Here is a 14,663-nt window from a genome sequence, read left to right as displayed (position 1 = left end):
GTGGGTCATAAAACAAGCCTGGAAAAAATATCAGCTGTTTTGACCAGCAGATTCTAATGCATTAATAAAGCTGTAAGCTGCAGTTGGAAGGGTTCACACCTAGCAAATTTTCAAACATTAAAAAATTTCAGTAGTGATGGAGTGTTTTGTTTTTGTTTTTGTTTTTTTTTGTTTTTTTTTTATTTACCACCTATCCTGATTTGAACCCCAGCAGCTCAGTTTGACAAGGGGGAGCACCCTTTTTTGTGTGAAGTGTGCCAGAGATTATGACTCTCTATCATCAATCACCCCTCTTTAAAGGCCCTAACCAGTGGCTTCCAACTGGTTTTCATTCTAGCCATCTGCCTTCATGTGGTGTTGGATTTATTGCATGTAGGAGTTTTCCACAGGTCACCAACTCGGCTGTCTGAGTGGGTTGCAGACACACGCTAATCGTCCGAAAATTGAACAAAGTCCAACCTAACATCAGAAAACACCTGTGAGTCTATGTTTGGTTGATAGTGTGTCATGGCACCATTTTAAGCTTTTCAGAATTTCCTATTGTAAACTGAAAGAGTGCATTGAGTGTGCTGCACCCTGACTGTGTCTCATTTTATAATCACAGTGTCCCTGTTAACATTATTAATCGACTTAACCACAGTGTAGCTATAGCAAGCAATCTTTAACTACTGCAGCGGATATTGGTGTAAATAAAACCAGGACACCTAACGCTGTGGTACAATAGTTATTAAGGAATATTAATGTCTCTTCAAATTTGTCCTTGGGGTTTATTTTCAGCTTTATTGAATGAAACGTAGTTCTTTGTGCTCTGGTAGGCCCTTAGGTAAGACAATGTTGGAGAGCGCAATTATGTCACAAGTCATGCAATTCATGCTGCATCTAGAGTCCCACTTTCTTCTACATAATCCGACACAGAACAGTGTTCGAGGGTTATTCCCTGGTGGGGAAATATGTGCAACCGATAAATCCAACCCCACGTGAATGAAGAGATCTGAAACACCAGTTAAATGCAATCACTACAGACCATATTGGGCATGCATTGATAGAAGGCCCACTTTACTCCATTTACAGTGGCTGCAGCATGCCGCTACGAGCTATTGTGACTGGTGGCAGCAAAAAAAACAAAACAAAAACTGCAATCTGCTTAACAATGCTTGGGATGAACAATAAACTGCAAACTGAGCCCTCTGGATCTCCCATTGTTGTACGTGCAAATCACAGTTGGGAGGTTGTGTGTCTGTGCTCGATGTTGCCTTGGTGGGACACATCCTCCAGCCTGACAGGACTTATTTTTAAACCTCAGACGATGATCGGTGTGTCCGCATGAATCACAGCCTTTTGTGGCGGGGCTGTGTGGGTGGAGGAGGACGGAGGGGGACCGGAGAGAGGGACAGGAGATGAGAGAAAGCTGATCGCTCGGCACAAGCCAGCGCACGCCGCCACTGAGTCATCTGTCTTTCAGATGGACGGAGGGAAGTCCGGCAGGGGGGTGGCGGGTAGGATGTTGAGGTCATCTCATGTGTTAAGGTGGACCTATGACTCATGACGGAGGGTTGTGAGTGTGGGGGGCACCTGGCAGGAGTATTTTGCTGGCACATACACCCACCCTCATGGGCACAGACACAACTGTACTATGTAAATGCAGCAACACAAATCACAATTAATTTTACTCACTCCAGCAGGCGGTGAGCTCATTTTTCAAAGTTTGAAAGACTTCGTTACCCAGAAATGATGTAATGTGATGTCTGTAAACACCCCTGGAATCCACATTTCTCCTTCACAGCAGCTGTAGGGGTGGTGATATTGGAAAAAAAAAGCTTCTCTCAGCAGGTTAAGCTGTCACTGGGGCTTCCAGCCTACTTTGTACAGAGAAATCGCCCAGTGGTGTTTCGGAGAAAGTTTGGAATTTTGCCTTCAGGTTTTGATCCATTTCGTCCCGTGCACTAGGAAGACTTCCTGCTAGTGACCATAACTGACACTTGAAATAAATGTTGGCAAACAGGAGGAATGTATGGGTCATAATTAGTGGGGATGAGGCACTCATGCAATTCTTTAGCCCTAATTAAAAATTAAAAAGATGATAAGATAGGTTATCATTCCATAATAAATCTTGCCTTATGCAACTTTAAACCTGCAGTATGAAACTACACTGCAAAAACACAAAATCTTACCAAGATTATTTGTCTTATTTCAAGTCAAAAATGTCTTATTTCTAGTCAAAATATCTCATTACACTTAAAATAAGACATGATCAGCTCAGAAGTAAATTGTGATATTTGGACTAGTAATAAGACATTTTTGACTTGAAATAAGACAAATAATCTTGGTAAGATTTTGAGTTTTTTGCAGTGTATCCAGCTCTGTATGATCTGTCTACCTCTTGTGGCACTGGATTAAACACTGCTTGAAAAATATGCTCCATGGTCATTCTGGGAAATGCTTATAAATCCCATTCAAAGGGGAAAAAAAACAGAAAAAAAGACTTTGAGAGTCACAGCATCGCCACACGAGGTAATTAGCCATGCAGCAATTTTAATTATACAGTTCCAGAAGAAACTGTGTTGTGCGCGTGACGATAAAACACGTCATTAAAAACCAGCTGCGCACCAGCATCATCCAATATGTGTAAAATACTGGGAGATGTCTGGTGGTTGATCGGCTTAAGCGTCATTCTGTGAACTCGTTAGATTCAAGGTAATGAACTTATATGTAAAAAATCCATATTAAAGCTTACAGTTTTGATTCATCACTTCCTGTGCACTGGGAAGATTTCCTGCCAGCGGCCGTACCTGACACTTTAAATACGTTTCAGTAAACAGTGGGAATATACAGCATATGGTCATAAATAGTGGAGATGGGACACTTTCCCATTTTGTAGTCCCAATTAGTGATACAGACATTATTCCGCCGAAGTCGTGCCTTATGCAACTTTAACAAATCAAACTCAAGAGTGTCACTTAACTTTCTCCTGGTATGAAGAAATTACAGCCTCCTATCACGCCTGTCATATCACAGCGCCTAGTAGTTGTCAAGTTTGATTTGCTTGAAGGCAGTAGGCAGATCGCCACCCACCAGGCCTGTTCCTACATGTGCTGAAGCCACACTCCGGTCTGGACTCCCACACAGCCTCCCCAGCCTCGACAGCGGCGGCGTCATTAGAGGAGCCCCCGGTGATGCAAGCACACATGACTCACTGAGCGGCTCTGTTCAACTTCTCCGCCACCACTACCACCTCCACAACTGGAGGGCTGGCAGCCAGTCCAGGAGCCACACACAGATACGTACTGTACACACACACACACACACACTTGTACTGTAGCATGCAGTGCAGATGTGCACACTAACACGCACACAAACACACAATTTTGCAGACACATCCACATATGCTTCTCTTAAGGCAATCAATAGGTCATCTAATGTCTAATTCCATATGCCTGTCAAAAATTCTCCTTATGTGAACGCAATAGTGGTTAACTGCTGGAAATACATAACAGCTCACTCAAAATACAGTAACAAAAAAAAAAATTTCCCACTCATTCTGAGTGCAGTCTATCTTTCCAGATAGTTTCTGTGTGATTTAGTTCACTCTGCCACAGTGTTCCTGGTCTCCCTTCACCCCGAGTACAACGAGGCTGGATGGGTATTCATTTGCGGAGCTCAAATCATAAAAAATTACGAGTGATACTCAACAGCAGCAGCTCTTTCCAAAACCAGTGGGACGGATACCTGACATAATTTACAGCCCTTGGCGGGGGGGGTCTTGTTTGGAAGTATTTCCTGCTGAAAAACACTGGCAAACTGTATCTATCCGCCCAAAACAAGAACTATTCACTATTTGATGCACTCAGGAGGGAAAACACAACAGGTGATGGCGGTACATCTGTTAAGGACTGACAATCTAACATCATTTCAAAATGAAACCAAAAAAACTACATTTACCATTGCATATTCCATAATGCTGGGCCTGTTAACTCAATGCAGAAAATCAATAACAGATGAATCTGGAGCATCCGAAAACACTGCAGACATTGATTTCAAAAGGATTTGGAGAGAACAAATGTAAGGAGGAGGTGCAGAAGGTGGTGGGAAGACTGCAACACCAGGAGGTCGTGGGCAGAGTCCAGACAGGGCGGGCAGGCCTCGGGTGGAGCGATCCACCTGTCCTGTGGTCCAAGGCAAACAGGAAGGAGAGGAAGGAGCTTGTTGTCGCTGAGGTCACAAGGATTGAACAGGAGGGGCTCAGAGTGAAGTCTGTGGCACGGGGGCAGCAGGGGCGGTGGACAACCTGGGAGGGTGTTGCGAGTCGAGCAATCAGCAGGGCGGATTTTTGGAAACTGCCACAGGCTCGCCTCAGTTTCCTCATCAGGGCAACCTACGACACCCTCCCGAGCCCTCAAAACCTCCAACAATGGTTTGGAACAGAGCACTCTTGTGACCTCTGCGGGACCATCAATGCCTCACTCCAGCATGTCCTGTCAGGCTGCAAAACAGCCCTGACACAGGGCCGGTTCAGATGGCGGCACGACCAAGTGCTCAAGAAGCTGGCAGAGCTGCTGGAGAAAAGCCAAACACCCAAAGTTCATCAGGGACCCAACAGAGGATCCACTTCCTCAGGCAGGGGGAACCCGCAGGGCATACCAAGACGAGGCCACCCTCCAAGCTGTTAACACCAGGAGCGGAGTGGAAGATGGAAGTAGATCTGGGTAGGCAGCTCCAGTTCCCACAGGAAATCTGCAGCACCACTTTGAGACCTGACGCGGTGCTGTGGTCTGCAGCCGCGAAGTCAACCCTGCTGGTTGAGTTGACAGTACCGTGGGAGGAGGGGCTGGAAGCTGCTTACGAGAGGAAGAAAGCAAAGTGCGCGGACCTGGTTAGGGAGTGCAGGGAAGGTGGATGGAGCATGAGGCTTCGTTGGCAGCTCACCATCGCGCCTGCTCCAGGACCTGGGACTGCGGGGAGCCAGACTGAGCAAAGCCACCAAAGAGCTCTCAGAAGAAGCTGAAAGAGCAAGCCATTGGCTCTGGCTGAGGCGACGAGACAAGGCTTGGCGGGTAACACCTAAATAAGTTGAGCTGCAGGGGGTGTCAGGGAGACGTCCCTGAACACGTCCCCCGCCACCACGAGATGTTCTGGGCTAAGGAGCGAAACATCGATGAGCGGTGGTCCCCACCTGACGACCCTGAAGCTAAACTTTTTTTTTTTTTTTTTCTTGGTATGCGGTCAAGCTTAGGCCTGGCTCAGGGAAGGGGAGGTCCCTGCCACGCATAGTCCTTCATGGGCACCGTTGGAGGTGCGACAAGCCAAAGGCCTAGCAGGAAGACCACCTCTCTGTATTGAATAATTTTCATGCTTGAATAAATATCCTTAAATGATTGCTATCATCAAACTTGGGATCCGATCTGACAAACAGTGGGATCCGTTGTGTAATTCATTGTGATTGCACAGTTTGCCGCTAACTCTCATTTGCCGGGGTGTAATTTGAATTTTGCTGTGTGACACAAATTCAAAAGGACGTCAGAACTCATTCATGTTTTTTATGACTCTCGACAAAGACCAGGTGCAAAGACCCACTGAGAGCTACAATATTAGCTGAACAGAAAAGGCAGTGATACAGACAGTAATGACTGTGGAGTGACACCTACACAGCTCACAAAAAACAGAGTAACGTGCCTATGAAAACCAGTAGGAGACCATTTATAATCTAAAATGAGATATCCACTATTTGGCGCCTATTTTTTTTTTTCAAAATGATTGACTGTACAATATAATATTTTTGAAAGGCTAATGGATATTTTACGTCCTTGGAGGAGAAAGTTAGATTAGCATTGGATCCTCTATATTATTGACTAACTAACTTTAGATAATGGCCCTTGCCCAAAAATAGATACATTTTGGAAATGCGGTCTTCAAATATTGGCAGTCAGTGTATTGCAAATAGTCATTCTGAAATCCAAGATGTCATTAATCACTGCAGGGCTCCTTCACTCCAGGCCATGGGTCATTAGATATTTATGAGCCAAATTATACCTAAACTGCTTAGCTAAGTCAGATGATACCAGTAACACAGACGCACGGGCTTGCAGGATACAGTTTTACAGCAATTATCTTTTCTGCAGACAATCCGCATACTGATGACTGTTATTTGAACTCTTTGCCAATTACAATCCCTGTAGCTGTGACAGAAGGTTGTGAATTTCCCGGGGCTGACCCGAAAACACTTGTATTTCCTTGTAGAAATAGGAGAGTGTTTCCTAAATGATGAGCCGTCTCCGCCTGCCTCTTCCCTTCACGTTGCTGTGATTAACTGCTGGGGGCCCGATGACACCTCTCCCAGTTAGGGAAGCCCTTCAGCCCTGTGCCTTGAGAGGAGCCCATTTCTGTGAGAAATTCCTCTTCTTGCTGCTGTCAGACAATATACTCCACCATTTGGAAGACAGAACATCCTTGCCAGTACACACACATGCACACAAACACACACACACACACACACACACACACACACACACACCACTGAACATGCAACACATTTTTATGCCTTTGTACATCTGAGTGTATGTGCATTTCTTCCTGTCTTTCTGTTTAAGCCTTTCTTGGTGCGTGCGTGCGTGCGTGCGTGCGTGCGTGCGTGATTGTGTGTGTGTGCATGCAATGCATGGGTTTTTGTTGTGTGTGCAAAAGTAAGGCATCTCACTCCCTCCTTTCACTGTTTTTGTTTTCTGGAAAAAGCAAGGAATGGAAAAATGTTTTAACTTTATAACTCCAGTGCGTGCGTGCGTGCGTGCGTGCGTGCGTGTGTTTGTAGTGCGCCTCCATGCACGTGTCATTTTGTCCATGCATCTTGTATTCATTTACTTATTTAGGGTAGACACGTTTCTTTGCGCGTGTTTGTGTGTGTTTGCGTGTGCGCGCGTGCATCTTCGCAAGTGCTCGTGCGCGTTCGGGAGCGACGAGGCGCTTGCTGATTGGTGAAGGTCGCAGCTTCATTAGACTCTCATGATAACGTTTCTTCCTGATGAGTTTTTCCTCTAATTGGTTAACATGGACTGAAGGAGAAAGATCAGCAGCACACCGCCCCCTAGTGGACAGAGAGCTGATAATCTGACCACAGAGGAAGAAAACAGAAAAACACTTGTGCATGTGCATGAGGTATGTGCATGTTGAAATGCCTCTTTGTGATGTTGAGATGAAATGCCATATCTATCTATCTATCTATCTATCTATCTATCCAACATTACACAAAACACAGTCCTACTCTGACTGCATCCACATGTTATGAGATATAACTAGAGGAAAAAACAATTACCTATTTGGACATTTCACATGGATGCCATTCAAAGTAACATCATGAGCTTGGGGAGTCAGAGAAAACGTTGTTACATGAGTTTTTCAGTTATGACTCAGTAATAAACTTTAACCTTTTTAGCATAGTGGAAGAAGCAAGTTTTATTTAAATGCTATCCTACTTTTTCACATATGTGATGTGCTTTTTTCATCCTCCTCATTCTCATGAGGAAACTGGCAAGTGCTTTTTAAAAGCATGAAGCAGCCAAATCCACACCACTTTTATTTTTGTTCATTATTCCCGGTTTGACTCTCTGACATAGTAGCATGTAAAATCTAAGCTGATTTTGCAGATGACTTGCTGCAGTTGCAATAGAAAAAGGAAAGACTCATGTTTTGAGTGGTTCTACTCACTATGTTGTCTGCAGTTTTCTTTTTTAATGTGGAGTTCATCAAATTGAGATCAAGTTCATGGGGAAGCCTTAAAATGATGTATCACAGTTCCTGTGACTTCCACAGGGCAGGAGATGTTTGGAGGTCAAAAAGTGGGTGAGTAGAGAGGAGTTTTTCCATCCTGACAATGAGAGGGTCAAGTGCAGGGTGGAGGTGCCCACATCCAGACCCAAAATGCCAAACAGGCTTATTGCCTCTGTGTGTAAGGAGAGTGGATCGTACCTGCATGTGAGTGACGTCTTTCCTGTTGTTTAGCACATTAAGTCCTGAAGGTCTGTAAGTTGGACACAACAAAGTAACCTGATTATGTCAGGACTGCTCTCCTCTGTGAGGATCATGATAAACACGAAGATGGGTTGGATGACAGCACTGTTTACGCAAAAGTGGAGGCACCACAAAAGGCCAAAGGTAGCTATAGCCTACACTTATCTAATAAATAGATATTTTCATGTTCCAGTAAGTGCAAAAAAAAAAAAAAAAAAAAAAAAAAAAAAACACCCTTTGTGAATGGAAACCTGACGCTTGGCACTCCAAGCTCACCATCCTCCCTCTGTCTTTCACCAGGGACTGCTGCAGCACAAACACAGATGCCAGGCACAAAGCCCAAGGCCAAGAGAGTGGTGAGTCACAATCATGCCAACATGTGTGAATGAAGGCTAATTTAACATTCATTCAGCGGAACACGGTTTCATTTGACGTCACCGGCCTTAATCACAGGCTAATAGCCATTTACAGTAGGTAACTGTTTTTATGTTCGCCATCTCTGCCTCCAGGTACCAACCACGCAGCTGACTGATGGATACAAGGCAGGCTGTCTCAGCGAGCGACGTGAGATCATTCACACATTATTAGTCATTCTCCGCTTTACCGTTTGCACTGGAGGTATCTGAATCATAGGCTATTGTGTGCTGTATAGTGGTTTATCATATACCCACATGATAAGATAAGATAAGATAAGATAAGATAAGATTTATTATTTATTTGAAGAATGTTAGGAATACATTTAGAGCTGCACCCCAGTGTCCAACATGTACATTCATTACAAACAAGATAAAATAAAATAAAATTAGTTTAGATTACATTCAATTAGATTAGATTATTGAGAGGTTAGATTGCTGCTGCAGCAAAAGTAATAGGATATACTATAAATATAAGCACACATATATATAAATATATAGAATATGAAATAAATGATTGTTTATTTATAAATTTATATAAAAAATGTTCCTTATGCTGACTATATAAACACATCTTAAGCAGATTGTATTACATTTGTAAACTGGATTACACTTATTCTCACCAGAAGACACAACTGCTTAATCACATATGGATTAGAAATAAATTCTATGTATGTTAATGCCTTTTTTTTTTTAATAAACATAACATGATGGAGCAGGTAATCGAACATAAAATAACAGCATTTATGAAAAAGTGAAACCGGTTTCCACGTGGTTTTATTCCGAGATCTGTATTTATACTGAATTTGAAATAATTGCAAATGTTTAAGATAATGGACATGAATAGAGTCCGAGTCCGATCTCTTGCCACTGAATCAGCATCTCAAAAGCAGCAGAGCAGCTATCACATGATGCTGAGGCTTTGCCCCTTGTCAGCTCTGTGTACGGGAATCGAGACGATAAAATGGTTAACAGTTAATTTTGAGTAATAATCCCACGCCTGTGATCTGAATGGGTTTGGCAAACAGACAGGACCCCCATGTTCTCTTCCACCCCTCCTCTCCACCACCTACGGGAAGCCTGCATGTGGGATGTACTGTACGAGAACACCGGGAGCAGGCGTGTGTTTGATTTCACAGTCGCAGGCATGAAAGGGAAAGCGCCTAGTGAGTCAGCCTGATAGTGGAATTTAATATGAGTGGGCTTCAGCGGCGCTACAGTGGGAACTAAATGGGTAGCTGGGATAACTCTGGCTCTCCTGGAAAGGCCTCAGGCTCTGTTTTTTTTTTTTTTTTTTACACTGGAGGAGACAGTCTGGGTTACAGAATAGATTTATTGATTTATGTTCAGTGAGTGAAATGTAGCCTCCGCTCAGTCTGGACAATGCTATTAAGGTTTGGAATCTGAAATATGTTTCAGCGAAGGGAAATTTAGATTCATGTCAGTGTTTGGGACTGTCATCAGTTCAGAGGGGCCCGGCTGAAACGACGTCAAAATAAATCAATGAGAGCAGATAAGAGAGAGAGAATACTACAATCGTATGTGATGATATTACAGTATGCTGATATTCCAAGTGGATCAAATGTGAGGCTGTAGCATGGAGTGGATACAATGCCCTCCCACACACACAGGGTTAAATACACACAAAAACACCCAAACTGGGGGTTCAAGATTTTAAAAATCTAATTTTCATTTAGTCCAGACAACAGAAATAATTAAAAGATGCATGCATTTTGCTTTCCTTATGAGGAATAAAAAATCCTAGTGTATATCCTTTGTTTTGAATTATATTGCCTCAGATGAAGAGTCATTGCTAATGCTGAAGGGAAATGCAAATTTGGGGAGCACTAAGCACTCAGTAGGACTTCTTCAGTTCATCCATTCATAACAGTATGTGTTCATATTAAATATGCCAATGCCACTGCAATATTGTTTTTATTTGAAGGCAAAATTAAACTGCATTGCATGGGTAGAGACACTAGATGGGAGTGTTCATCTGTGTTTTGAGTGTCCTCATGAGAAGGCAGTCCTCCCTGCAGAGTTACTGGTTGTGTTCAAATCTCTTTCTCTTCCAGGGAAAAGCCTCAGGAGTGAGCAGGAAACCATCTGACATCATCAGAAATGTTGCTGCTTTTGGCCTCTTCCTTTGCATGAACTGCCATGAAAGCAGCCTGCACAAATCTCTCAGTATCCTTACCCCATAGCGATGCTCATTTCATGTTTATGCCTCCTTTAGAAGAACTTTGTCAGCATGTAGAGGAGAAGAAACACCAGATGACAGGGACAGAAGTACAAATGCCACTGCTGAGCGAAAAGTTGGTTATTTTTCAACAATGACGTTAACTAATGCTTTGCTCATCCGTGGCATTTCCACTGATTTTTGTGTTTTTATTTTTGTATGGAAATGTCTGTTATGCATCTGCCTTGTTTTTTTTTTTTTTTTTTTTTTTTGAAGATAGGCTATATAATCTGTAATGTTTTCTGTTAATTTTGCGTGATATAACACAGTTATGATTCAACATACTGTATAACCAACCTTGAAAGTGTTTACGTTTGCCTTTCTAAACAGCTATCACCAGATAGGAAAAATACTCGAATTCATGAATATGAATATAGAAAGGTTAACAAAAAAAAGTACTAGGCACAGTGATTGACATTTGATCCCTGGGATGATCAGAGAGCAAACATGAAAGCGAGTATGCCTCACCAAAAATGAAATCAAAATTCATATTGAATCAAAATTTCAAAATAAAATTAAATATAAAAAGCACAGATCGGTAAGTTAAATCAGTTTCATTTACCTGCTAGTCTTTTCTGTTCTGTTCTCTGCATAGCGTAATATTTCCATGATGCAAGCCTGTGCACAAAAATAAAATCCTGGTTCTATTATTTTCCTACAAAGTCGAAGAGAAAATTTGATAACTGATCACTTTTTGAAGATATCATTAATGATGCTGTCTCTCTCTCTCACCCTCTGCAGCATAATGAGACCATGCAGTGCTGTATTTGTCAGAGAGTGGAGCCCCAAACTGCCACCTGGACACAGTGGGAAACACCAATCTCCTCTCCACCACAGGGATTTTACCCCAGGAGCAAGTAAACCAGCTACACACTAGATCTATAATAGCACAGTAAAATAAATACCAATCTGCTCTTCTTCACACATGTAACTTTAGCACTGGAGCAGCTGAAACTCAAAACTCCTGACTGTGGGAGTTTGTCAGACTCCAAACCAGTTTTGTTTGAGGTCATAACACGAGTCCAGGTATGAAGCCAACGTGGAGAACATTACAGCACATTTCACCGGGTGGCCGTCTGAATGATGTCTTTGTTTCCTCCCCAGATCTGCTACAAAGGCTGCAGTGGGACACCCTTTCATGGCTTGTGAAATGAAGGCTGTATATTATCCTCCAGCAGAGATGACTGATAATGCCATTAAACTTCAGTGCAGTCAGCAAAACTTTTACTTTGTTTCAACTTGGTGACAGGTAAAGAAAAGAAAGCTCTTTAATGTAAGATAATTGGGCAAAGAGTAATAGAAGACAGGAAGGAAAAACAGAAAATTACAATGACAATGAAAAGATGAATATGTTTGAGGGTATATTTGAAAATGTGAAACAAAGTGTTCTACAAAGTGATAAGCAAAGTATATACATGTCATATGTGAGAGGAATATGAGATTATGAAGAAAAACAATATGCCTGAATAACGTATACAATATGTACCAAATGTCCATATTAACAGGTCGGCAGAGGGTTATACATGTAGGGAACTCGTGGATAGATGGAGCATGTGCTGTTGTCACATGAAAACTCCAACTGTGGTGATTTTCACCTTCTTCCATTTCATTTGAAACATTACATGGTCTTCCATAGGGTGAGAAAACTCTATGAACCCTGTTGCTTATGAATCCCTTTCAAACATGTGCAATAAACAAACAAACAAAAAAAAAAAATGCACCAGCATTAAGTTGATTGTAAGGCTGCTTTTCTTATCTCCAGACATTAGGAGATTAAGATTTTCAATTGGTAGCACTAAAACTGCATAGAAAACTGTCAAGAAATGGGTGCCAACTCACATGCAGAGTGTGCAAACATGGGTACAGATCAGAAACTGTGCATGCAAAGTGATACTGTCGGGAGAGAGTACGACCCAAATACCGAGAGTAACAGTTTTTAATTCAAACTAACTCAGACCAACAGGTTAGTAGGAAAGGAGAGCAGAACATCACCCAGTGGTCAAACAGGAGAAACACAGGCAGGGAGTGGGAATGAGATGCTTGTGGGCCTGTTCCTTTATTCTTGCCGCTCTACTTGGCAAAGACCGGGTGGGCGTGGCTTTCCACACCATCTATATTCGGCTCACGCAGGGCCGGCCCAAGCCTTTATGGGGCCCTAAGCGGAATTTGATCGGGAGGTCCCCCACTACCACAGCACCGCCAGTACTCTTGACTATTGTCAGTGTTTGACCATTTGCACACCTGCTGTAAATCTAACACACCCATTATCAATTTTATTAGCTGTAGCTGTGTTACATCATACTAGTTTAACCTGGCATTTTTCTACTCTTCAGTGGTTTTTAATCTTACGAGGCACCAAATTCACAGAATGGTCTGGTGTTAATTTGCACTATAATATTAAAAGTGACATAGTACTATATGGCATACTGAACGTGGTGTACTGAAAAGTAACAAAATAAACCACAAGACAATGCATCAACTGTAAACAAGTAAACCACTTTAATTGCTTTTGGTTTTGCAATGTGCTGAACACTAACCCCCCCGTTACTTAGGCTAAGTACAAGTAGCAATACTGTAATGGAAACACACTAATGAAATTTAAACCCTGCATTCATAATTTTACGAGTCACTGTGACGAATGGTTAAGTTATTGATGTTTAACCTGTGAGAAGTATTTTCATATTGTAGCTCTCACTGCTGTGTATACTGTTGGCTAATTCACACTTTAACAGTGCATCAGATTTGATGTTTTTGTATGTAAAAGCTTATTTTGCAGATAACTAGTAACCTCAGTTGTCAGATAAATTTAGTGCTGTAAAAGTATAAAGTCAAACAAAATAGTGTTACTCAAATTGCCAGCGCCTCAAAATCATACTTAAGACATGTACTAGAGTAAATGTACATAGTTACTTTCCACCGTTGGGTACCTTTTCAACCTGGATACTGGTTCTCCTTTCAATAAAGCCTCCTGCATGAGAACTATTAGAGGTGGCATGACTCAGATTTGAATATGAAGACTGAAGTTATACAGAATGAATGAGAAAGATGACAGTGCTGTTTTGTGAAACTGTGCTACAGTATTCTGCAGCATGTCTGACTCACTGATCTGACACACACACACACACACACCACAAAGGTCTGGTATAATGGCAAATGATTGATTGCACAAAAGCAACGTGGTTTGCAAAGCGCGGTTTCACAATAGCCTGTGCAATTCACCGAACATTTGTGTGGTAAATGAATCCCCAGTTTAAATCATGTTGATAACCTGAATATGCTGTTAGTGTAGATGACTCATATTTCAACAGTCTGCACTGAGGTCAAAAAGGGAACTTCGCTCACTATAGTGCTGGAAATAAGTGACAGCTGCACTGTTGGAACCACTAACCCAAGTACTTCGAACAAGTTTCCCTGATTGATTTCCCAGGTAAACTTCAACTGATTACACTCTGCAGGAGGCTGACTCAGTCTTGCTAATTGCATGGTTTTGTTTGCGTGACGTTAGCAGGCTCTTAATTGGAGCAGTTTACGCCGGTGCTGTACGTTAGTGTTGGTTTATACAAACTGTGGGCCATGTTCTCAGGGGCAACAGCAGTCTTCTCCCTCAGTGGGTGAGTAATTATAAGATAGGGACAATTATAAGGGACAGTGAAAGACCTATGATTAAAGTGTAGGCTGGCAAGGTTGGTAATTACTACTGTGGAGCACTCAGATCTACAGAGGAGGTGCCTTTTATTGTATTATTGTCTCATGTTATGTGAACAATGCACAATGCACTGTAGTCAGACAAACTCATCAGCAAGTCAGTAGTTTTACCAGTTTGTTTCTAGAGTACTTTTACCAATTTGTGCAGTGTTGGTTAATTTGTTGAAAGAGGATAACAGGCGGTAAATGCAGTTTAAAATGTATTCATCCTTTTTCTTAACCCACTCATCTCCACTTTGGGTCACAGCATCACACCCTGGAGAGGTCACCACTCCTCCTGACAGCCAATCATATTCATACCTGTGGGA

This window comes from Myripristis murdjan, chromosome 20 (assembly GCF_902150065.1).
Source record: "Myripristis murdjan chromosome 20, fMyrMur1.1, whole genome shotgun sequence".
In the NCBI taxonomy this organism is placed as follows: Eukaryota; Metazoa; Chordata; class Actinopteri; order Holocentriformes; family Holocentridae; genus Myripristis; species Myripristis murdjan.
The sequence above is the reverse complement of the archived record's forward strand: the minus strand, read 5'-3'. Positions refer to the sequence as shown.